This window comes from Alligator mississippiensis, chromosome 3 (assembly GCF_030867095.1).
Source record: "Alligator mississippiensis isolate rAllMis1 chromosome 3, rAllMis1, whole genome shotgun sequence".
NCBI lineage: Eukaryota > Metazoa > Chordata > Crocodylia > Alligatoridae > Alligator > Alligator mississippiensis.
In genome coordinates this window covers 283,278,545-283,302,525 of record NC_081826.1, presented here as the reverse complement: position 1 = coordinate 283,302,525, position 23,981 = coordinate 283,278,545, and the positions used below count along the sequence as shown (strand labels likewise).

The window sequence follows — 23,981 nt, the reverse complement described above, 5'->3', positions numbered from 1 at the left end:
TAAGTGCTTTACCGTTCAGTATCATTTTCTTTTATAAAAAGGTTGGAAAGATGAAAAAAAATCAAAGTCAAAGTTATGAAGTTGTACTCCAGAGTCCATAAGCTCGCTTGAAGAGAATAAATACTAAGGATTCTCTTTAATGTGTTTAGTCCTTGTCACTGGTGAATGCAAGAGGTTTCCTTACTGCTTTGGATATTTTCATACAGCTACCAACTCCCTTCATATTAAGTGACTTATCCATATATTCGTTAAGCATTGCTTTTTATGAAAATAATCGTATCCTCGAATGCAGTAGAGGCAAAGTCAAACTTGCATGAAAACTGTTGTAGCAGGCTTACATTTTGGAGCTTGGGTTGAGTTCCAGACTTGGGATTCTGCTGTTTTGATTGGCAGAGCCCTTCCACCAATCAGGAGGCAGCCAAAGTAGTGAAGCCACACCCTTTTCCTGTGGGGCGGGGGAGAGGAGCTCCACGGACGTAATAGAAGACTGCAACCCTGTCGGGTCCGGAAGACTTTGGGGGCGGAGCCTTGAGGAGTCTATAAAGAGCAGCGTGCCCAGCACGAGGAGACATGCAAGAGGGGAGCTGAAGGTGGAAGATCAGAGCGATAAAAGCTGGGGATGAGCTGCCTCAGTACAGAATAGCCCCGAGCTCCTGAAGATCCCTGGGAGGGTGTGAGACCATTGAGCTCAACATGGTACGCGTTTTGGTGTGCGGAGCTCCGGCTCTGGGAGCCTCAAACGGCAGCTCGAGCCTGCAACCCCAGAGGGCCAGCGGGCCACACGGTGCGCAGGGCGGCATGTGGGGCAAGGGCCTTGGGAGCTGCAGTGAGGCGACTCAGGCCCCATCTCCTGGTAAGCGTCTGGGTCTCACAGTGTGCAGGGTGGCGCACAAGGGAGCTGAGCCAGGGAGCAGCGGAGGCTGTTTGGGTTAGCCACTTGGCGTGAGGTTGGGCGGCTGGAGCCTGAAGGGCCTGGCCTGTGCTAAAAAATCCCACGGCAAGGGGAAATAGCACTGCTACAGTGTGAGGCCCAGCACCCAGGAGCCAGCAGCGGCGGCACCCCAGCTGAGAGGAGCTGAGCCCTCCGTGCCCAGAGCGGGACACAGGGTGGGGAGGAGCCCAGCGGCGTGGGGAAGGCCTGGAGGGGCGCTTCAGTGGCGGCGCAGAGGAGACCCCAAAGAGCTATGCCTTGACCACTGCCATCCAAGGGAGCGTGAGTCACTGGGCCCTTGGGTCTCATGGGGGGGAAAGACATTTGGGATGGGCAGGCCCAGAGAAAGGGCTGGGTGTACAGTCCTTCCCCCAGTCAAGGCCCTAAGGGGACGGGGCCTCTGGTGCTTCCAGGGCACTGCCCCGCCAAGGACCCCATTGGAAGGAGGACTATGTCATGGGCTATGTTAAGGAGTAGATGTTATTAAGATGGTTTATTATTGCTCATTATATTGAGATGGTGTATTGTGATGTATTGTGTGATGCTGCTGAAACTGTTTATTTGTAATGGGTAATAGTGCTATCATAGGGCAGAGTAATTTCTGAAAAACACCCTGTTGGTTTTTCTTGAACGTTAGGTCCCCTAAATGGGTAGGGGCACATTTGATGCCTATCATTCTGCATTAAAGAAAGAGGGAACTGTTCCTCTGCAGGGGTGAAATCACATTTCCACTGTTACATTTTGCATGTATTGAGTGTAGGTTCCCTACTGGGGTTGGGGAAGCTGTGGGTTTATTGTGGATATACATCATTTTCCCTGGGGGTTGTGGTTGGGAGTGATTTTTTTTTCCCACGGTTTTATTTAGGGTTTGACCTTGGTTATTGGTTAATGTCCTTTGTGTAAATATATGTATGTAATATTTAGTTTTATATTTATGTATGTGATATGTTAATAAATACTGTAAATAGTTAAGATCCTGTCTTGAGTCTAACTGCATAGAGGTAGGAGGGAACCATGAGTCAGTGGTGGTGACCCCTCCCACAGCACCCTCACCTCTCCCTTGTGATTGGGATCAGGGCACACCCTTGGGTGTACCTGGGCTACACTGTTTTGTTTTGTGTAGGAAGTCATTCCAAAATAGTAATGCAATGACCAGCAGTTGAACTGCTAGTGCCTGCAGATGAACACAAGAACTCGGATCAGTACAACGTGACAAACAATGGCCCATTCTGGTAATTGCTTCCAGTCCTGATCTTTGACTTACTAAATTGGTCCCGGTGCCTGGTGCAGGATCAAGCAGGAGGGGACGGATGATGGGTGTGGGGTACAGCTCTACCAAGAAAGGAATTTGGAAGCTTCAAGAGAGTGATAAGGGGGCAGTGCTTACTCCGTGTATGCAAGCACGGATGTGATGTCGGTGCTGAGGGGGAAGGGGCTATTCTGTGGCAAACTTACCACCTGGAAATTAAAAACTACTCGCTCTCCCCTCTCTCTGCCCTCCCTTAGATGTAGTCTGGGGGTTCAAAACTGCCTAGCTGTGTATAGCTGTGGATATACCAGACCTTTAACTATCTCATAGGCCATTAGTTTGTTCACAAAAACTGGGCTAAGTATGGAGTTCAGTCATGTTCTGGAAGGGCAGTAGGGCTGGGCAAACATATATTTGTTCTAACTCCCCTCCCCCTTCCTTTCACCTTCCCCAAAGAACCTTAACGTAAAGGGTTGATATGAACATCATTTAATACAGAGGCATTATACCTTCTGGCTTTTCAAACTAAAGGAGATTCCCATTGAAAAATGGAGCTGGCTTTGTCAAACCAGTGGGGATTCCTAATTATCCCAACCTAGCAGACACCGGTGACTATATATAAATATAAATGATAGACTGACGTATGAAATGGTTGCATAAATAAAACAAATGTAGTCTGCAATGACAGCTCTTCACTAATCAAAAACTGCACAGTAGTCCAGAGCAGTAGTTTGTACAGTGGTAGGCTGGGGCACCTCTCTCTTGCAGAAATTCAGAGTTGCTCAGCTGCTTATTTGTGAAAAATTGCTTGACACAGAACCACTTGCCAAACAGGAAGGTCAGCAAAAGGGAATTGCCATGCAAAGGAAACACTCTTGACTTCATCCAGAAGAGGTCAGTGTTTGCCATACACTACAAATGCAGGCAACAGCTCTTGTCCAGTTTGCTTTCAATTATGCTTTGGTTTAGATCTCTAAACACTCTATTCAATGTACATGCTTTATATACCATATTGCTTCAAATAAAGATAAAGCTATGAGCAGAGCTAAATTTCTCATGTACTGGTAACGTTCTCGCTAGAATATAAGTAGGCTGGATATGCACAGTATATACAAAACTGATTTCTTGTTGTGTTCTTGTTCAGCAGAGGGATTCGGTTGTCACAACAGAACTGTCTTCACAGAAGTCAAGGTGACTCTAACTTAAATTCTGTTGTAAAATTTTTCTTTGAAGATTTCAAGTAAAATCACTAGTTTTGAAACTGGAATCTGTGAAGATTATGAAAAATACATTTTTCTTTCATCTTAGAAGGATTGTCCTTATTTTATTTAAGGAACGTATTAAAAAGATGTTGTTGTTGTACTGTTCCATCATGGAAATGGTTTAGGACAGCGATGTGCAACTTCCAAGCATGTGGGGGGCCACACAAGGGCAAGCAGTGGGCCCCCACTGCACCGAACACCCATGTGGGCATCCCTAACTCTGCTGCACTATGCATGCATTTGGCCCTAGACTCGCTATCTGGTGTGCCCTGTGCCACGCTGCACCCCCTGGTGTGAAGGCAGGAAGCTGCAGCTGGGGAAGGGAGAGGAAGGCCAGAGCCCCTGGCTGCTGTTGCTTCAAGAGCCGTAGGGAGAGTGGCAGTTGAGCAGGAGCCCAGGGGCTGCACTTTAATTGCTCATGGGCAGCCTGCAGCCCCTAGACCCCCAGCTGGACAGCCCTGGTTTAGGAAATCATGGACAAGTTTTTAAGTCCCTAAGCAGAAATGTAAGAGATCAGAGACAGAGGCAAAGACTGAAGCTTTTCTTGTATTTTGGAGGGGAGTGGGCTATGATGCAGTATGCAGTTTACATTCGTACTGCATATTGATTAGAAGGTTGGGGTTTAATCTGGTGTCAGTTGTAATTTTATTATCAGAAAAGAATACCAGCTGCGGCTTTGTTTTAGTAACCATATTTTAAGATATGAAGAAGTTCCTTTTTCTTAACATCGTTTATTATTGCCTAGAGATTGGAAGCCTGCTTCTCATGAGCAATAGAATATAGCATAACGAGCTCTTTAGAAATAACCAATATGAACATAACGTTATATAGCTAACAAAATGATGGTGATGTGTTCCATAAGCATTTTAGTGTTGCATTTCTGAAACAGGCCAGCAGAAAAGAACCTCGTCTTTTTATAACTGGACTTCTGCCATCCAAATTAATTTAGCTTTTTTTGTTTATCTAACTTTATATAAGACTGGTTCTAATGGTCCAGTTAAGACTGGGGATAGTGCTGGGAATAATTTAAAATGTAACTCATGTAAAATATATGGAGATGAAGATTTGATGCTTGTTCAAATGTGCAGATAATTGTGAATCAATTAATGTGTTTATATAGCCTCTCTTTCCATAAACAAGAAACTTCCACCTTTGCACTCAAAGTCAAAGAAAATTTAAAATTCTTGTGTGCGAAGGTAGAGCCATTGCATGACATCAAAGTCGCTTTAGGGAAATGGTTCAGAACAGTAATGGATGTTTTTTGTTCCTGTAACACCAAATCAATTACAGAAGAATAGTTATTTTTATTTTCAGAATCTTTGTTTAAAAAAAAAAAAAAAAAAAGATGGTCTTTGCTTGGTTTTGCAAAGACTTAAATTTTTACTTCCATTTCTGAATAATGTTGTTGACTTTCACAAGTTTATCCAGACTATATAAATCTTTTCAGAATTGGGACGGTAGCTGCTGGATCTATAAATTAGGAAACAGCTCCAGCATTATAGAAAAGATTGCCCCCCCCCCCCCCTTCTTTAGAACTTTTTAAATATGTTTTGGTGTTCACACCCTTTTGGGGTAAAACGTTCGTAAGCAAAATATAAGATTTCTAACACTGAACACTGCATTCAAAGGCATTCAGTTGCTGATTTGTCTTCATCTCAATGGTTATTACATTTGATGGCTTTGGGGAAATGTCTATAAAATGGTAGCCCTTGCTGAAAGGCCTCCAGAAAGCCGCTATATTAAGTGATGTCTAAAGACTGTTTAGGAAATCCACTTGTATAGGTTACTTTATTTTACTGTCATATACAATTCTACTTTGTCTACGTGCCAGATATGCCTGAAGAAGCCCTTAATAGGGAATAGGGTGAACTAAAAAAAAAAGGCTCTTCTATTATTCTTTTTTTTAAAAAAGGCTGTGACTAAAGGATAGGAGGAATTGTACATGCAACTATGAAACTCATTTTTGGGGATTTCCTGTATATTAAACTCTTTGTATGTGTATCTTGTTTTGTTTTTAAACTGTCACTGTAGCAAATCCATCCTGGAATCAGACTCCTTTTTCTGACTCATACACTGTTGCCAGTAATAATGATTCTGCAGGCTAGACTTTGCCCTCAGTTAAACCTTTGTAACCCTGGTCTTAATGGTGTGAAATGAATGTAACTTGAGGCAAAGTTTGGCCTCAAAATCAGATCTTGATCTGTGAGGTGGAGGAAATCTTGCTGTATATGCCTGTTTTGGGTCTGCAATAAATAGCCTCTCTCATGGTAGATGATTATTTGTTATTTTTAATACAGTTGGAACCAGATGTGACAGAGGATGCTTGTTAGGTGGTGGGATGGATTAATTCAGGAGTGTAAACTACTTTCAGATCAGTTCCTTTCTCTTCATTTAGAGAGGTAACTTGGGATGACTCCGTTCTCCAAACGTGCTAGTTCACATGTAGAAGGTACTTGTTTTATCTTTATGGACCTGAGGAGCATTTAGCAATGGTTGGCTCAGTAAAGACTTTTTTATACAGTTGGAAAGCAGCTAATACATAAGCTGCTTATACATGTACAACTGATTTGGGATAATTCTCTCGGGTTTGTTTTCCTATTGGAAAAACTTATCTGGACATATTTGAACAAACATTTGAATGCTGAGCCCCTGAAGATCAGAGCTTGCAGGACTATGCTGCACAGCTGGGGGAGGGCCGCTGTGTGCACACATCAAAGTGCTCTGCAGGTTTCTTCAGTCTTTCTGGAGACAGATGGCAGCAGTACACAGGGCAGTCCTGATTGGCTGATCCAGATTGCTTCAGGTCAGCCTGTGTTTCGCTGCAGCACAATGTGGGGATTGTGAAGGAGGCATGTTCTGCTCTCTGCATGGCTGTAGTAGTTCAGCCTGAATGATACAGTACCTTTCTGGTGAGGGAGGGGACAAAGCACCCTGGGATGCTGGACGACTGTGCTGTGGCTTCTCTCAGAAGGGAACACATACAGAATTTGCTCTCCCAAGAGAGAGTCTCCTGAGACTGATTTTAATCATAATATTCCCTGGGTTATTTTTCTCTTGGAGTGGCCATTTTTGCTCTGGGAGAAAAATGCTGAACATCTGTATACTCAGTTTCTCCTGGGAGAGCGTTCCTGCCTGCTCTATTCATCCCTTTCCCCACATACCCCTCCCCACACATTACTCATCCCCTTCCATGCACTCTTCCCAGTCCCCTGGGGGAGCCATAGCAGCTGCATGCCAGGCTAGTACTCAAATTTAAGACAAGCATTTTTTCTCTTTCCATGCAAAAGGGGAGGGGCAGGGGATGGACGACAACCACTCATCTTAGGTTTGAGGAAATACAGTAATTGGACCCTGCTTTTGGGTTGTTGTTGTCGTAGGTGTCAAATTCATAATGTTTCTTCTATGAAACTTGTTACTGGGTCTTTCAAGTATGAAAAGAATTTTCGGGACATTCAGTGCAAAGAAGGACATTTGATAATATTTTAGATCCCGACTACTAATGGGAAAGAAGAGGTAGATTAAAGAAGAGAGGTGTTTTTAAAATTTAATGGCTTTTTTCTGGGGCACCTTGCTGCAATATCTTAATGAAAAGTCTAGCTAGACAACCTTCTGCTGTTGGCAGAATCCTTGGACCTGGGCCTTCCATGTCCTTTCCCTGGCTAATATGCTTGAAATTGCTACCCCACTCCCATTGCTGGGAGAGACTAGATCTGTTTCTTCACAGCCTTGGGTTAGCAGTAGAGACTTGATTGTTATCCCTGATGAATAAGGCCTGGGCCTGGCCTCTGTCCAGGGCTGTCTCAGGAAGCACCAGTGAGAATTCATGATGGTTGTCAGTTTTACTGCTTCCCTCTGGGCTTTGAACAGCAGAAATGAACCTACCCATATTTTATTTTGCGTTTTGAGCAGCAGCTGAGATATGGGCGGGGGGGAATGATAATCAGACTGGGGACGGTGCTTGTCAGTTGCTTATAATAGTTCACATTTGGTGGATTATTTTTGTAACCACAAGGGTTTAAAATTTGTTTGCTTTTTTTATTGGAGAGATTAACTGGTGTTCCCATGTTGTCTAGGGAAAGAAATGGTAGAGTGGCCTTTGGATTTATTCTTTTTGAGATGGTCACATTTTAAATACTCATAATACCTTTTCTTTTGTGGCAGGATCAAATATTTTTCACTGTTTCTGAAGTCTGTCCATTTAAATTGTATAAGACTGCACACATTAAAAAAACAAACAAAGGCACTGATGGCAACTTGCACAATTTTTCATAATGAAAGCTAAGCACTCCTTTTGCTAAATTTCATAGGATAAGTGAAACTCTTTGCTGCTGTATCAGATTAAAGGCTTCTGCTGGCTGGTCCGATGAATCTAAATTATAAACTCTTTGTGGCAGAAAGCAGTCACTTATGATCAAGTTTCCATGTGCTGCCAAATACCCTTTTTGTCTGCCTTAACAGCAAATGAATTTGTGTGCATTAGAAAAGTGCTAAAGGAACTGATGGGGCCAGGTTGGCCAGTGCTGAGGAAGTTATTGATGCTTTTTTGTTGCAAGCATGATGGCAAAGGAAAATGTTCTGAAGGGCATCCTTTTTGCCCCCAATTTGCCTTGCTGGTATGAATCGTTATACATTTATTTACCTGTTTAATTTTAAATGCTAATCAAGTGGGTGGATGTACGTGTATTTATATTTTGAACCCACAAACCAGAACATATAGAGAAGCCAGGCCTCAGTTGTTTCCTGTTAATGATCACCAACACCATACTTCTGTTAGACATCAAGAGAAGACATACTGATGTCACCTTGTTAAAAAAAAAACAAACAAAAAAAAACCTCATTTTACGCAGTGATATAAGGAGTGCAAAAGGTAAACCAGTGAAGCCAAGACAATAAATTCCTTTAGCAGTTGATGTAAAAATATCTAGTGTTAAGTCAGAAAAATGACTCTTTCACTGAAGTGAAACAATCCGTTAAGGTAGAATGCTTCTCTCTGCTCTTTCAGTGCTTCTAGAGACTGCAGATTGACCTAGTTTGATATAGTTCCTGAATTGGCTTGGGTTGGATGTGGCTGCATGAGATCTAGCAGACCATGTAAAAAGGGTCACTTGTGATGTCACTGTTCTAAAATGCAACACAGAAATATTTTGTAAGCATAAACTTATAAGGAAGGGTCTTTAAAGGCAAGGCCAAGGCCCTATAGAAATACTGAATCATCCTCTTCAGTGTAATGGACAGAGTACTTGAGAGCCAAGTTCAAGTCTTGGCTGTGTCATTGCCCTACTACATGTTCTAGGGCAAGCCACTTTATTTTTGTCTGTCTTCTTTTGCCCAGCTGTAAAATGGGGATGATAGTGTTCTTCTTTTAAAACACTTCAAGTTTTATGGGTGAGAAAACAGTACACTAGTCTACTTGCTTACTGCTTCGTTCTTCAGATGTAGGACTGTTTTTCCCCAAACTCTTTTGAAAACCTTACTGATAAGCATGTAACTAATTGGTGCATCTTACTTTTCAGAAATTGCTAACTTAAATTTAACGTGAAAACAATAGGTTATTGTTTTTGAAGAGTTAACAAGCAGCTACCATTAATGCGTATTACCGTTAACTAATTTTATTAATATAAGAATAAGATCCTGAAGTCCTTCAAGTAGTGCTATTTTAGTTCTAGTTGGTGTATGTTCGTTTAATTCAAATGATGGTTCTGATGCACTGTATGTTGATTTATAAGATGTAATGCAACTGAATGTGTAGTACAAAAGCTTAATGGGCCTCTCAGATTTAGAAACTTTTCCAGATCAAAATGGCTTTACTTTAGAAGTGAAAATGTTAAGTTTCATACAGCCATCTCAATTCTTGCAGGTCCCTGCCTTTTTAAAGGCATGTGCTCCTAACTTAGTGCATTTTAATAAGAAGCAAGGTATTTAGTTTAGCGTTTTGGTGAACTGCGACTTGTCACAAGTCATTCAGTTTTGCAGTGGAGAAAATCTCCCACCTAATATAGATTCAGTAGACCCACAAAGTTGTTCTTATTCTTTTAAGGTGATAACGGCTTTGAAACTGACCCATAGCCTAGACAACGGGATATCTTGCCTAAACTTATACCTAGTTAGGATCTTTTTTTCTTCTTTCTTTCACCAGACCCCAGTTGTCTTTCCTGCCCCAATGACCTTGTGAAGTCCCTTCCAGCCCCTTACAATCTATGAACCTTTGAATAAATCTGCAGTGCTGCCAGCCTGCTGGGGCCTTCATGATTTGGGGGGATGTGGTTAAATACAATGAAAAAAAATTCAAGTTATATGTATTTGAAGAGAACTTTCTCAGCAAATTCATTTGGTTCTGAGACCTCTGCTAGGCAAAAAGCTTAAACCTTGTATAGTACCTGTTTAGCATTTTCCATTAAAATCCCTACTATTCTATTCCCTTTTTAAGTATTTGTCTTTTAGGGGAAGACTTATCCATCATGTAAAACAAAAAGTACATTGAGCCAGATTGCCAAATTGCTGCTGTTGATACTGATAATGGGATTTTAATTTCTTTTTCTCCCCAGTTAAATGGCTCTTGCACCCTGGTGTTTCAGCTATCTTAGTTCAATTTCCTCTGCTCGGTCTCTGATGAGATTCTAACCTTCATCTCTGCAATGTTTTTTTTTCTGATTTTTATTGTCTGACTGCCGAAATGCTGCTTATTAGTTCACTATGCAACTATATCAGGTTTTGTACTTTGGTTTCCTGAAATATTAAGTCACCACGGGAATTGTACTGCAAGTTTACACTTAAAGCTATTCTCAATTCCAGTAAAATATTTGAGAACTACCCAGCCTCAAAGGCATTGCTGTATAAATTAAACTGTCCAGATTGGATGGCAGATGATATGCCTTTTCTCTCCCCATTCTACAAAAGGAAGACATCTATCTACTTCCTCCTATTTCTTGTGGAGTGGTAATGAAAAGCGGCAACTGAGCTTTACAGGTCTCAAAGATGTTGGCTGACTCCCCTTTTCCCCCCTTGTTTATCTGCTTTGGTTTGTATTAGCTGTTCCTTATTTAAATGGATATGAAGATTTACACTGAAAAAAAGGAATGCCTTTAGGCCTGTGTTCTGAACTGTTGGAAATTTGTTAAGCAGTGAGCTAGCAAACCATTTCTGTAGGGTGCTCAAACCCATCCTTCAGTGGAGCCATGCTTATTCTTTCATGCACTTAGGAAGCTATAGGTGGAAGACAGGTGCCCATGGCTTGTGTTTTTATCTGTATGCTATGAGCTCCTTGAGGCGCATACAACTCATTCTGAATTTTTTGTTTGGGTGACTAATTTATGTATGTAGGACAGCACAGCAGTATCTCAAATATGATTGGGCCAATTTGATACTACTGTGGAATGAGCAGTCAATCCCTTCATGTGCTCATCTTGTACTAACGGTAGTATCCATGTGCATGGATAGAATTGTGTTACCTGAAATGGTACAGGGGTGTAGGTTGTGGCCGTGCTGGTCTCAGGACATAGGCAAGGTTCTTTGGGTGAATCTGATATCTTTTATTAGACCAACTAAAAACTTTTTTCCAGCTACTTAAAGCAAGCTTTTGGGTTTCCAAACCCTTCGTCAGGCTGAGAAAATTTCAGCAGTCGGTGTGTGCTCTTCCTGGATGGAATGAAAAGTAAAGAAACCAGAGGCTGGGCTGGTATGCATGCAAGATAGACAGTCAGTAAAGATGTAAATCCTTACTTCTTTACTTTTCATTCCATCCAGGAAGAGCACACACCAACTGCAGAAGCTTCCTCAGCCTGACAAAAGGTTTTTAAACCCGATAGCTTGCTTAATTTTTTTTTTCCAACTATTTAAGTTGGTATAATAAAAGATATCAGATTCACCCAAAGAACCTTGTCTACCTGAAATGGTATGCATTCTTACCTCTCTTTGTTCTGTTTGCTGTATAATCTGTATGGGCAAAATGCAATCTTAAATTTACATAGTGTTGGAAAGTTTTTGGCACAGTACAATTTGTTATTTTTATCCCTGCCTCTAGACTTGGCTAAAACACAGATTGAATTAGTTCACCAAGGCAGAACAAACAGTATAACTGCACATTTGGACTCTTAAAAGTGCTAATTTTATGTTTGCATGTTCGACTGAAAGTCTTGGAGTGCTGTGCATGGCTAAGCTGAAGCCATAGCTACACACGCAGTTGCCCATAGAAAGGGAACCTCAAAGCAAAGGCGTGAATGTAAGTGCTTCAAGACAAGTGTAAGCAAGTAAACATCTGCCTTGGGAAGAAATGACCTAGAAAAGGGCAAAATTTCCTGGGTTAAGATGAATTAGCCTCAGTTCAAGGTTTAGCATCTTGCCATTGCAGCTTTTTTTTTCTGCCAAAGAAATGTGGCATTTTCTCTGCATGTTCTATTTATATGGCCATAAAATATTTTAGTTGTATTCATGCAACTGTTTTTTAATACATAAAAAGCTATTTCATTTGCTTCCACAGCTGCAAATGATAACTTGCACTGAAGTGAAATAACGGCCTGTAATGGGATGGACATTTCACTTCTGTAGGGGTAACGTTTTCCTTCAAAATAACATAACGTGTTTAAACATCTAGTAAATTACAGGTTTATGTATTTTTTGCTTTGTAACACTTTACTCTCTGGTACTACCTCAAATGAGGAAGACCTGCTTTGTATGAAAGGGAGAGTTGTGCTCATAAAGACTTGGCACGGGTAACTTTCCAGAGTTGTGTGGCTTCATTTGTTCCTTTCAGTGGAAATTTACTTCATTTACCTCTATCTTGGTTTAAAATCGGTAGTGCCTTTTATAAAAACAAACAAACAAAAATGGTGGGGTGCACATTAAGCTTTCTTCAAATGAAATATTAGAATTGTCCTTTCACCTGGTTACCTTGGCAATAGGAATTTATTGTTTCACTCAAGTCTTAACTTCCGCATACTGATTGTTACAGCTTAGGGACGCTTATGAGTTTTCTGGCTGCTTCACTTCTTACCCTTTAGAAAACTTGACCCTTAATATAAAACATCTGATACTGAAGAAACTGCACATTACTTGGTAAGTTGTTTGGCTTTCATTAACTGTTTAAAGGTCCAGAGTGAATTTGTGAACCTTTTGTCTTTACCGTTACGGTCTAATTTTATTATATCAGAAGTGGAGTTAGTGAAGAAATGTCCTCTCTGAACTGCTGAAAAACAAAATAGCATTCTGTCTGAGCACCTCCTCTTCCTAATGGAAAGCTTTCTTTTAAACTGCACGATTTCGTAATGAGACTCCTCTCCAGGAGGGCGCGCACAGAAAAAAGAAATCCAACTATACCCTTCTGTAATTTAAGTGGCAGAATGTTGTGATCATTTATCTTTTAATGCATAGTTTTAATACAAAAAAATTCATAGGTTTATTAGTTCATTTCAGGTAAATTCATGTTTTATCACTACTGAAAGGATTTCTTTTAATGTTTAAGTGCAATGGCTGTCTTATCTAAATCACTTAAAATGTTCTTGAGTTGTCAGCTCCCTCCCCCCCCCGCCCCCAGCCCAAACAGCTCCAAAACTCCCCAAGTGGCTCCGCCCCAGGGCCAAGTTCTGTGTGATCCTAGCCCCAGGGTCTGCTTGGGACCCACACAAGCAGAGTGTGTTCAGCTGGGTGGATGGGATGCAGCAGGGAGTGGCACCTGGGAGCGGAAGTGGGACGGGCAGTGACAGTGCAGGACTGGAGTCCAGGGCAGACCTGTGATTTGGCTCCTGACATACCCCTGCAAGTGGAACCGGTGTCTGTTGCAGGGACACGCAGGCAGTGGATCATGACTCTGCCCTGGGCTCTGGCCTCGTGTTATCACTGCCCCATGATCCCTGCTTCAGGCCCCACCCTCCTGTCAAATCCCATACATCTCTCCCTGCCCGCCTGCAGCTTCATCCTATTCACCTGGTCAAGCGCGCCCCAGCTCCGCTGCACCAAACAGGAAAATGCATGGGATATTATTTTCCCCTCTTTTCCCTTCTTAACTTTGCCCTAAAACTTTGGCTGACTTGGCCAGCTATTGGAAGTATGTTCATTTGATACAATGAGAACAATTAAAAGGTGCTGTCCTTTTGCCTGAAATTTTGAAAGGTCCTGAAGCAAACACTGAAACAGGGAGCAATTTGTTGGGTTGGCACAAACGTAGTCATGCATGTCCTATGTAAATGGCAACATGAATTATTAAAGCAAAAAAAATGTTAGGCAATCTATTAAAAGGTTATTTTTCAGCAACGAAGCAAAATATATAACTTGTCACTTTTAAGGGCTTGAGGAGCACAAACTTTGTGTTAATCATTAGTTAAAGCAAGACTACATGTGAACTTGCACAGCAGTGAAACTCAACTTTAATACCTAACCAGCACTTAACACTCTGACCTCTGAATTTTACAAGTGGGACGGCTGGGCTGCATTTAAGTGTGGCCGAATACAAAATACTTCTGAGAACTGAAGATTCAATCATGAAACGACACAATCATATTAACATTTTAAATCTTTTGTACATGTGTTCTAACAATATGTAATTATAGCAAAGAATACATAAGACCTCTTTGTTTAGTTGAAATAGTTTATAGGATGTACAATTTTAATTTTGAGATCTGTTCCATAGGTTACTAATGTCGTTACTTTAACATTGCTGTGCAGAAGGTACAAGTTCCCTGCCAGGTCTCATTCCAGACCATGTCCAGTTTTAGCGTGCTGTGGAGGTAGCACATCCGGTACTATGCAAGGGAGTGGCTTTGGTTGCTCAACTGCAACTCTTAAACTGGTTGAGGAGTGGCACTGGCTTGCATTTTAAGGATACCCTTCCACAGGCTTCACAGCACTGTACAAGCAAGGAGGTTAGAAAATTCCTTTGTGTAGTGGGATTTCCTTGTGTCCCTGAATTAAAAAGAGACAGCACTGAGGTGAGATCTTTTTTGTTATTTACCTTAAATTGAGCTGAATGGATAGGAACACTGGAATTCTCATCCTGGATCCGGTCTGGGCTCCATCTTGTTGAAGATCTACTCTCTGATGGTAGCTGATGCCAGATGTTTCAGAAGATGTAAGGGTTGTACAAGAGAGGTGTAGGATAATCTACCCAATATTAGGTTTCACTTGGTTTCTAATAGAGATCAACAAAGGACCTAAAGCATGAGGTTTAACATCCTTCCTTTCCCAGAAGTTTTGTTTGCAATAGCAGCAGCAACCTTGGATAGTAGTTATCCCTATGATAGCCCTTTTTAGATGCAGTTCTGCTTATGTAGGTAAACCACTGAAATCCCTTTTCTTGTTAATGACACTGATGTTATTGATCATCTGAGAGTTAATATAATTGAAGTGCTATTAAACATTTCAATTACATAGTGTATATGTATTTGTTTATGTATGTGTATGTATATATGCAAATTGTGCAATTATAGAAATGATGAACAGATATGTTTGGTGGTAAGAGGCACGGCTATCTTTGAGTGTTGGGGCGGGGGGGTGGAGATGGAAAGAAAGCGAAGAGCTCAGTTTGAAAATTTGCCTAATCCTCAAAACATAAGGTTTTCATACTGCTCAGTGGGGACTTTTTTGATTATAGTAGCAGTAAGGTCAACTTCCTTGAGTTTAATGTAAATGAAAATTGCTGTCTAGTAGAAGAAAGGTAATTACCTTACAAGTTTATTGCTTTCTTATTTTTCTGCATTTTTAGAATGGAAAGTATTGTTTCCTTCAACACAGTTGCAACAGAGCTAAGCACTATTTTAAGATGTCTTTTTTGTGACTCCCCTTCCTGCCTTAGGGCCATAGACTGGAAGGGACCTACTGGGTCATTGAGTTCAGTTAGTTCTTTGCTTTCTTGGGCAACCACGTCACAAAGTCCCTTTCCTTGACTAATGACGCACTGTCTTAAAAGCATTTGTTTTTTTCTGCCACCACTCCAATTGAAAGGCTGTTCTAGATCTTTGCTGTTTTGATGGAAAGAAGCCTATCTTTTAATTTCTTTTACTTTCCTATCTAGATTTATGTGTGATTAGTTGATACCCATTGTACTGAACCTCTACACTCAAATTTCATAAATATTATGGAGGGAACAATTTCCTTTACATTCAGGTAGAATTGGACAAGATGAAAGAGGAGCATATGTTTTTAATACAATTGTTGTAGATTTGTTGGAATATTTTCATGTTTTGGCTAGTAGCTTATTCTGTTTTCTTTAAATGCCATTTAAAAATTATTCAGTCATTTCTACTGTGAGTCGTCTAAGTAATTACAGCATTCACAGGCATTGTGTAGAGGTATTGTTATGTCTGTTTGCTGCAACTAGTGACAGGTTTTGGGAGGAAGTGGTGGGGAAAAACAAGAGAGCCTGGTCAGGAAGTCCAGAAATGGGAGAGTTGTGGCATTGGTATTTATTCAGAAATTCCTAGAACGTAGGTCTCTGCCTTCTGTTTAAAACATGTTTAAATGTCACTTACGTAAAATCGAGTGAATTATCTCTTGAAATAGAGAAACATCTTCAGTCTATATTTATAGTAAATAGAACATTTATTAAACGTGACTGAAAAACATCACTCAACAATGTCCATCCGTTTTTAACAAAAGGAACAGAAGGTCCATGAAAAATATTCAAGTCAATGGATGATGACAGCTTATGAGGAGATGGCAGAGTGTGTGTGCATTCTCTCTTTAAAAGTATTGAAAGTTCATAATCTTAAAATATGATAAAAATATCTTTTTTTTTTCTTTCCAAAAGGCCATTACTTTTTTAATTAGAATATCTAGTCTTTATAAGCATACTTTCTTATTTTAAAAATTGCAACCCTCTAAAGACTAACATTGTTTGCTTGCCTCTAAAATATTCATGTGGACAGTTTTAATATGATCATAAACTTACCTTTGCTTCAAAAATAACACAAAGCAGATCTTTCAGTAAGGACAAATCTAACTTGCATCTTAATTATACTAGTGCTTGAACTGAGAGAAAAGAGTAACACTCTCCTCTATACCTTCTTTCTTAGCTGTCATCTCTGAGAGAGAACTGAGACTGACTTTTCATGGGTAGAACTACTGACCTGAAGGAGGAGGCAGTATGAAAAGTTGTTTCTGTTTTATTCTGCTTCAACTTTGCTTAGTTTCTGTCAATAGCTTCCAAATGCCCTAGTCTCCTATGTTTACTAATATGCTTATAAAATGAAGTGGAAGGAATCCTGGTCAGAAAACTGAAGACAAAGACCCCTATTGCCTCTATCAATCTGTTAGGTCAGGGTTTGTACTGACAATGAAAGGTCCCAGGGGGTATGTGTGGGCAGGCAGGGACAGAGCGCTGCCACCCCTCAGGGCCCTGGCAGGGCAAGGGCAGCAGTGCCTCTGGGCCAGACAGGCCAGCCAGATGCAGAGAGCAAATCTTGCACGTGACAGCTGCTGTTGCCATCCACCACCCTGCGTTGCTGCTCTGTGCATGGCCATGTCACCTCCCACCCCTCAACTGGCCGCCGGGGGTACACTGCTCACAAAAGGTCGAAAACCCCTGTGTTAGGTGGTTTTCTGTTAATGGTGTAGTTTAGATGGGTAGTGAACAGGACACATTTGCCCGCTGGTTGGGGGAGGGGCAAGGGCGGCGGATCTTAGACTGGGTTCTGACATCTTTAAACCAGTCCGTGTGTGCCGAACTTCTGTTCTGTTTCAGGTATAAACTGGCTTCAGATCACTTATGTTGATAAAAGTGTAATGTCTGTACCTGGCCGTGAAGCAGGAGAAGTGTCTTTGATGTCCAGTCAAGAAGAATGATGTGATGGGCTGATCTTTAATGTTATTTTCTCTCTTCCTCTGCTCTACTCTGCACTTCTACCTCTCAAAAATTAAAAAAATAAATAAATAAATAAATAATTTGCTGGCTGGGAAGAAATGGGATTTATAAATTAAAGAGAATATTAGCTGGTTTGTTTTGTTGAATAAACTTGGCATGGCACATTCTTTGTTTTAAGTCTTAGTCTTAAGAACCTGGGGTTTTAAATTTTAAATTTATGAAAGTGTATGAAAGCAAGCTGACAAACAATGAGAATTAATTCTGTTAATTACTTTCACCATTACACATTGGGGCATACATACGTATTAAGCAGAAACCCCGTTTTCCCCTCAAGGTTTTAGAACTTTGATGCTAAAATTGAATTGCACCACTGCCTTTACTGGCTCCTTCAGTACAACTGAACCAGTTTGTCTCTCTAATGTGTTTCTAGTTACATCTGTAGAGACGTAAACAGAAGGTTCTTCCTCTGATACTTTGAATTCCTCAAAACATTTCCTATCCAGATTTAAGATGAAGCTCCAAGGCTCCTCCCTCCCCCACCCCAACTATTTGTAAGAGAGCTTTTTCTTAACTGTAAGTTTTAACAAAGTGTAAACTTTTACTCCTTTATTTGGGTGGATACAGTGTACCAAGCTTGCCTAATATTTTCAATGACAAAGTTTTCTCTGAATCTGGCTTACAGAGTGTCTGGTTCTTGAAGCAGCTCAGCAGTTGTGGGGAGAGGCAAAATACTTGCCTTTCTTGCATCAGATCGAATGAGTAAGACATGAATTGGTTGACAGATATTTATACTTCATGCTTATAGTTCATGCTTAAATGTTAATATTATTAGAAACATATTAAACAAACGTCTGCCAAGCGTGGTGCAGGGTGCTGCTGCTAGTCCAGACTGCAGTAGCAGAGCAGAATCTCTTTTGACCTTTCTTTTAGCTCATGCGGCTTATCCTGTGCAGGGCCTTTGTCTTTTTGAACCATAAACACAGGTTGGGAAGTAGCGTGATACAAGAGAGCCTCTTTGTAACAAGTTTTTGCTGTTTTGCAAGTGAGATATTTGAACAGGTATTCTTATGGTTTAAAATCCAACAGACAAGAATAAGACTTTTCATGAACACTCCTCAAGATAGTAGGGAATTTTTTTTCAAGACTTCAGACCTTCCCCCATTCTCAATTGGGATCAAGTTGTTCTCCAGTTTTTGCAAATGGATAATCTGGAAAAAAGCTTTGGACCATTCATAATTTTGTTTTGCAATATGTTGAAAGAAAAAAATAATTTTAAACTGTAATTTTCTTTTTGTTTTCAAATATGCCAGAATAGAAACTTTTAAAATTTTGAAACTCTAACCCCAAAACTCTTACCCAAATTGTGAGATTTGTCAAAACTGACCCTTTGCCACAGTTTGATAAATGGGCATTTTCCAATGAAAAAAAATATTTTGTTTGAGAATTCCCATCCAACACTAATCAGTACATCATCTTTATTGAAGATACTTACTTGTGCCCAGGTAGTGAATTGGGTCAATAATCTGTTGACTACAATAAATAATGTAGTTCCAAAAAAAAGTAAAATAAAAATAAAAAGACTGTGCTTCCCTTTTTGCTGCAAAAAGTGTGTGGAAATTGATAGAAGCCTTCCTGCTGGTCAACTTTGGGGGCTGTCATCCTGATTTTTTGTGGAAATGTTTTAATATTTAAAAAAAAAACAACACATTTTCAGCTGAAAGTTTTTGACCAGCTCTACTACTAAGCTTGGTTTTCACAGTTCCTTCTTGAAAGGACTTTTAGTGCTTGTCAGTGACTGCAGTGCTTATAGCTCACTGATTTGAATAACCACTATTGTATTATTTCTGTTCCTCTGTTCTGTACCCAGATCTTTAACCTTATATTAATTTTTTTTAAAAGTCTAAGCAAATACATGACAGCATGGTACAGGGTTCACCTTGCCCCTGGTATACAATGGACATTATCAAAAGAAATATCTTACTGGTTGAGTAAAGTTATGATTGTTTTGAGAATTCAGCATAATTGCCCAGGTTGGGCTTTGTTAGTAATTAGGTGTTTGGGTGTTTTGGCCAGCATTGTTGCCCGATTCTATGAAAGCTCTAACCAAAGCCAACAACTGCACCCTAACTCAGCGCCTGTACTTCTAGGAGGCAAAGGGCAGCATGTCTGAGCTTTCTGTTTTGGTGCACCGAGGCTGATGAATATGCAGCATGGTGCATCTTTTCATGGGCTTGTATCTGTGCGTGCAGGTTCTCTTACATGACAGGTGAGGTTCAAGGTAAATTTTAAAGTTGTAGTTTAGCTTCCCTCTCAAAGCAGAGGACTTTACGCACTTGACTTGTCTACATGTATATTTAAGCACACTTAATGCACATTAAATTTAAGTGTTTTTGGCAGGTGGTGAGAGTCGAGACTAACTTTAGTCCCAAGTTGCTCCAGCCCTGCCTTGTGCCCCCGTGGCCCCAGCCCCAGGACAGCCATGCACCCACCAGTGGCGGGGTAGGGCACTGGCTGCAGGAGGCCTGCAGGACCTCACTCCTACTACGCTTCCTGCTCCAGCACGCCTGCCCCACCTTCTACATACTCTCTACTCCCCACCCACCCCCAGCACCACTCTCACAACATGCACATGGTTAAAAAAAACACCTTTATTGCTCTCACATCCCTTCCCCCTCAACACACTGTCTCCCCAACACACAATGCTCTTCCACCACCCTCCCCACCCACCACCAATAAAAAACCCTGTCTCCAGTATCAAGCTATTTACAAGAGCCTCAGTCTCTGTCTGAGAGTCCTGGAGTGGGTGGTTGTGGGGTGGGGGCACCTAGGGGGCAGAGCCCGGCACCTCAACCGTGGGCACTTCCCCTGTGAATCTGGGGGCTGCGGCGCCTACGGTGGGTGGCGGGCTCCTCTGTGGCCGGCACCGGACAATGCTCTTCCATGGTGGGTAGCTCCCCCTCTGCTCGCCCCAGTCCAGGGCCAGTGGTGGGGCTGAGCCCAAGTGGCAGTAGACCCAGGGCAGGGGCTGAGCCAGAGGCTACAGTGGCTGGGTGTGGGCTGGCTGCAGGGTTGCCTGAGGGGGCTGGGCTGTGGTGGAAATGGCTGCTACTGCCAGGGCTCTCTCCCACGTCCACATGTTTGCTCTGCAGAGGCAAGAGATGGAAGGCTTTAGTGAGAGTTCGCAGCATGTCAGAGATAAGATGCTCTGCACCAGGGGCCATGCGCTGCCTTCCCTCAGATTGGGGGTTGGCTGTGCATGGGTGCCCAGGGACTGTGGTAAGCTTGGCTGGGCAGGGCTGGGCCCAGGTAGCTGTCGGCCGAGCCCCCCATCCCCATGCACTCCCCTGGGCTGGCGGCCCACTGGCTGCTGTGCGCAGGCAGCCTGCCTCCTCCATCTCCTTCCCAGAGCAGGACAGGCCAGGTTGCTGGCAGTGGCAGCACATGGTTCTGGACTCCGCTCCACCCCCTATCCCTGCAGTCCAGCTACGCTGCCACCCAGCCCATGGCACCCTGGCTTGGGGTGTGTGCTTGTCCCAGACAACTGGGGCAAGGGGCTGGGCATGCTCCTGCTTGCCCTGCAGGGTACCTTTCCTGGGAGGCACCCTGGGGCTGCCTACCCACGCCTCTCCTCCCAAGGAAACCACTGTGCCCCAAGCATGCCCCTGCTGTGTGTGCCCTGGGTGGTGCGTGATAAGCAGTTTGTGCAGGCTGAGGGGTGCACAAGCTGCTATGCCCTGCTGTTGCTGATCCTCTTGGTGTCCCAGGCACACCTGCTCTCTTGGTTCAGGGCTATGATAGTGTTGGAGGCAAGCCCAGCCTGCCCCACAATCTCTGCCACTGCCTGGGGTGCTACCTGTGGCAGTGCTACATATCCCTGCCCCCTGCTACTGAGGAGGACATTGCCATTGGCATCAATGCCTTCCTTGGCGTGTGAGAGGTCTGTGCCTACCTAGCTATGGGCACGCAGGCTGCTCAATAAAGTTTTGACCTGTGTCCTGCCTCTCTGCCTGCTGTGAAGTGTGGGAAGGAAATCCAGAGGCTGGGAAGTGCAGGCAGGCTGGATAGGGACCAGGACCAAGGGCAGGGTGGGGACCTTGTGTCTGGGGCTGGCAAAGTTGGCAGCTCAGCGTGGGCCTCCCTGTTGGTGACAGTGACAAGCGGCGCCCAGTGTCTGTGGCATGGGCTGGCATCCAACCAGGCCCCCCCCCCCGGGGAGGGGCTGGTGGCGGCTGGTGGTGTCCTGGCCGGCGGCTCCTCCTGGTGAGGGCTGGGGATACAGAGCAGATGAGGCAGCCACTGGTCAGGGCTCCCTGAGCTGGGGAGGTGGGTGATGCAGGGAGCTGAACACCCAAGGGCCCCTTCTCTGGCGAGGTGTCAACACTGGATTGTTTGGGCTGGGGCAGAGGCTCAGCCAGGCTGCTTCTGCTGGCGTAACTGCAGGGTTGCAGCCTGGGTCCTGGGGCGCTAAAATCTGAGTCAGCTCCCACGTGAAGGGCATGGTCCAACAGTTGTGGGTCACGGCCACGCGCTGTCCCCCCAAGGCCTTGATCTTTGTGGCACTGGTGCGCCATCTGGGAGTGGCCTCTCTTGCTCATCTTGCCTGCTTGGGTCTCATAAACGTGGGTGTTTGAGCACTTGCCCTGCGTGAACTGCCTCCACACCTCCACATTGCCCCAGATCACCACAAGGTTGTGCTCCTCCTCTTGGCTGCAGTTGGGCCCTGGGTGGGAGGCTTGAGCATGTGCACATGGGTGGGGCTGATCCTTGACAGGGAGGGCATCGTATCCCATGCCAGCTCTCTGGGCCCCTGCACAGCACTGTAGTTGGCCCTGGAGAGCTGGTTGCAGCACCCAGCTCAGGGGCAAGGCCAGGGACTGTGAGCCATGCAGCAGAGGCAAATGTGGTACAGGACCTGCAAATGCAGGAGATGGTGCTGGTGGTGAGCAGGAGCAGGGAGCCAGTGCTAGCCCTGCTGCTGGAGAGCCAGGCAGCAGCCCTGGAGAGATCCCAGGGCTGGGCAGTAGGAGCAGTATCTCCAGATAGGAAGCCTGGGTCCTGTCCATGGGGCACATAGAAACGGGTACTGAAAGTCCTGTGGAGTGTGCCCCAGGGCACAAAATAGCCACAGGCTTTTATAGCCCACAGCTGTAGCTGGGGCTGCCACAGAGGCAGGCCAGCCCTAGAGGAGGGGAGGCTCCCAGCCACGAGCCCTTAGGCTGGGCTCTGGCCGATCCCCCTAGTGGCTGGGCAGATCTTGTACTAAAGTCCCTGCGTTAATGTCTACACATGAGTTAATGGGTTTTAACTAATCACACCTAAATTTGATACTAGCTTTATGCAGGTATCACATTTAGGTGGGATTAGCCTAAAATCCCCATTTTTAAGGTGCATTAAGGGTGTGCACGTGTAGATGCACATCCTTAATGCGCGTTAAATGCGCACATGTAGACACGCCCACTGAGTTTTGGTTGCTACTTTGGCATGCTTCTTCTTGGAGAAGACCATCAAAGCATTTTTGACTGGAACAATACTTTTAAGCTGGTAATTTTAAATCTTGGGAGGGGCAAAAACAGCTGGTATCTGTACAGTCCATTGTGATCGCCCCAGTTTATTTATCAAGCTCTGTCTTGTTATTTCTGTTCTTTTGGTGATGGCTGGCTTAAGTACTTTCTTGTCAGCTTCTCCTGCATTTGTTTCCTTAAAATTTTCTGTGCTGTCCCCTGTGTATAGAGACATCTTTTTGAGTCTGTCCACTCGACCCTCTTTTCATTTAAAGTCACTCCTGAAGACCACGTGTATTGTAACGTGTATCAGAAATCCACTGGCATCATCATTCTTGAAAGTAATTTATGTAAAATAAACTCACTTCAGTATTTGTTAACATAGATGCATGTGTGCTGTGTCCCCACCCCACTGGCTTGTTCACTTCTGTCTCTGTTTGGGGCAGGGGTCATGCTCTTTTAATATGGAAACAACAGAGCTTGCTGTGAATGCAGTTGGCAATAATAAAGGAACAAAAACTTTGGGAAGAAAGAGTCTCTCAGGCTTTTGGCATAAAAACAACTATAGGGAGGATGGCGTGGAGCAGGAGAGTGTTTTTGTAGCAGCTAGATTATACAAGAATTGCTGTTTTTTTCCTACTTTGAAGCATCTGCCTCTGGCAGCTGTCTGAGGCAAGGTATTGGACCAGACAGACAGCCGGCTTGCTCCTGCAATATATTTCTTACCTTCGTAGTCATGTGGAAATCTCAGCTAACAAAGTTGATCCATTTCTTTTTATAGATGGACTATCTAAAGCAAACAAAGTAGGTGTATTATGGTCACAATAACACAAACTTGTGGGAAATTGTTGCTGCTTTCTGCAGAAGCTGCAAGTGATGGGAATCTCAAATTACAATAAAGGAGCCCCTGGTTTTGTATAGTTGGGGGGTTATCACAAGAAAAAAAGGTGTAGTTAGGCTATGTGACTGCAAAACCCATTTTAATGGGATATTTTTCAAATTTAATTGTAGTTACCTTTTTAAACAATAAAGCTCACCCCGGGAGCATAGAAAGAAAGTGCTGTTGATTTGTTGATGTTCCCAGAGCCCTGAATGACGGACGCAATGATAGACTGTTGTGCAAAGGGAGGTTTTAGTCATCCATATTTTCGGAAACGGTCACACACACCTTTGAAAGAAGTTATCCACCAGGATGCTAGGATTATTAAAAAGAAATACCTGAGCTTTTCCCATTTGAAGGAGGTTTGGA

General features: G+C 43.1%; 1 protein-coding gene across 3 annotated transcripts in view; it reads left to right on the top strand.

The window, feature by feature from the left end:
• The window catches only part of NEDD4L (NEDD4 like E3 ubiquitin protein ligase), a 352,508-nt gene that overhangs the window by 55,800 nt on the left and 272,727 nt on the right, over positions 1–23,981 (top strand). The window contains exon 1 of one of the 3 annotated variants that reach the window (XM_006268859.4): positions 14,254–14,361. The exons of the other annotated variants lie outside the window; for them this stretch is intronic. The gene's annotated coding sequence lies outside the window, so the exon portion shown is untranslated. Of the gene's footprint in view, positions 1–14,253; positions 14,362–23,981 lie in introns of those variants that run through there. 3 annotated transcript variants of the gene reach the window in all.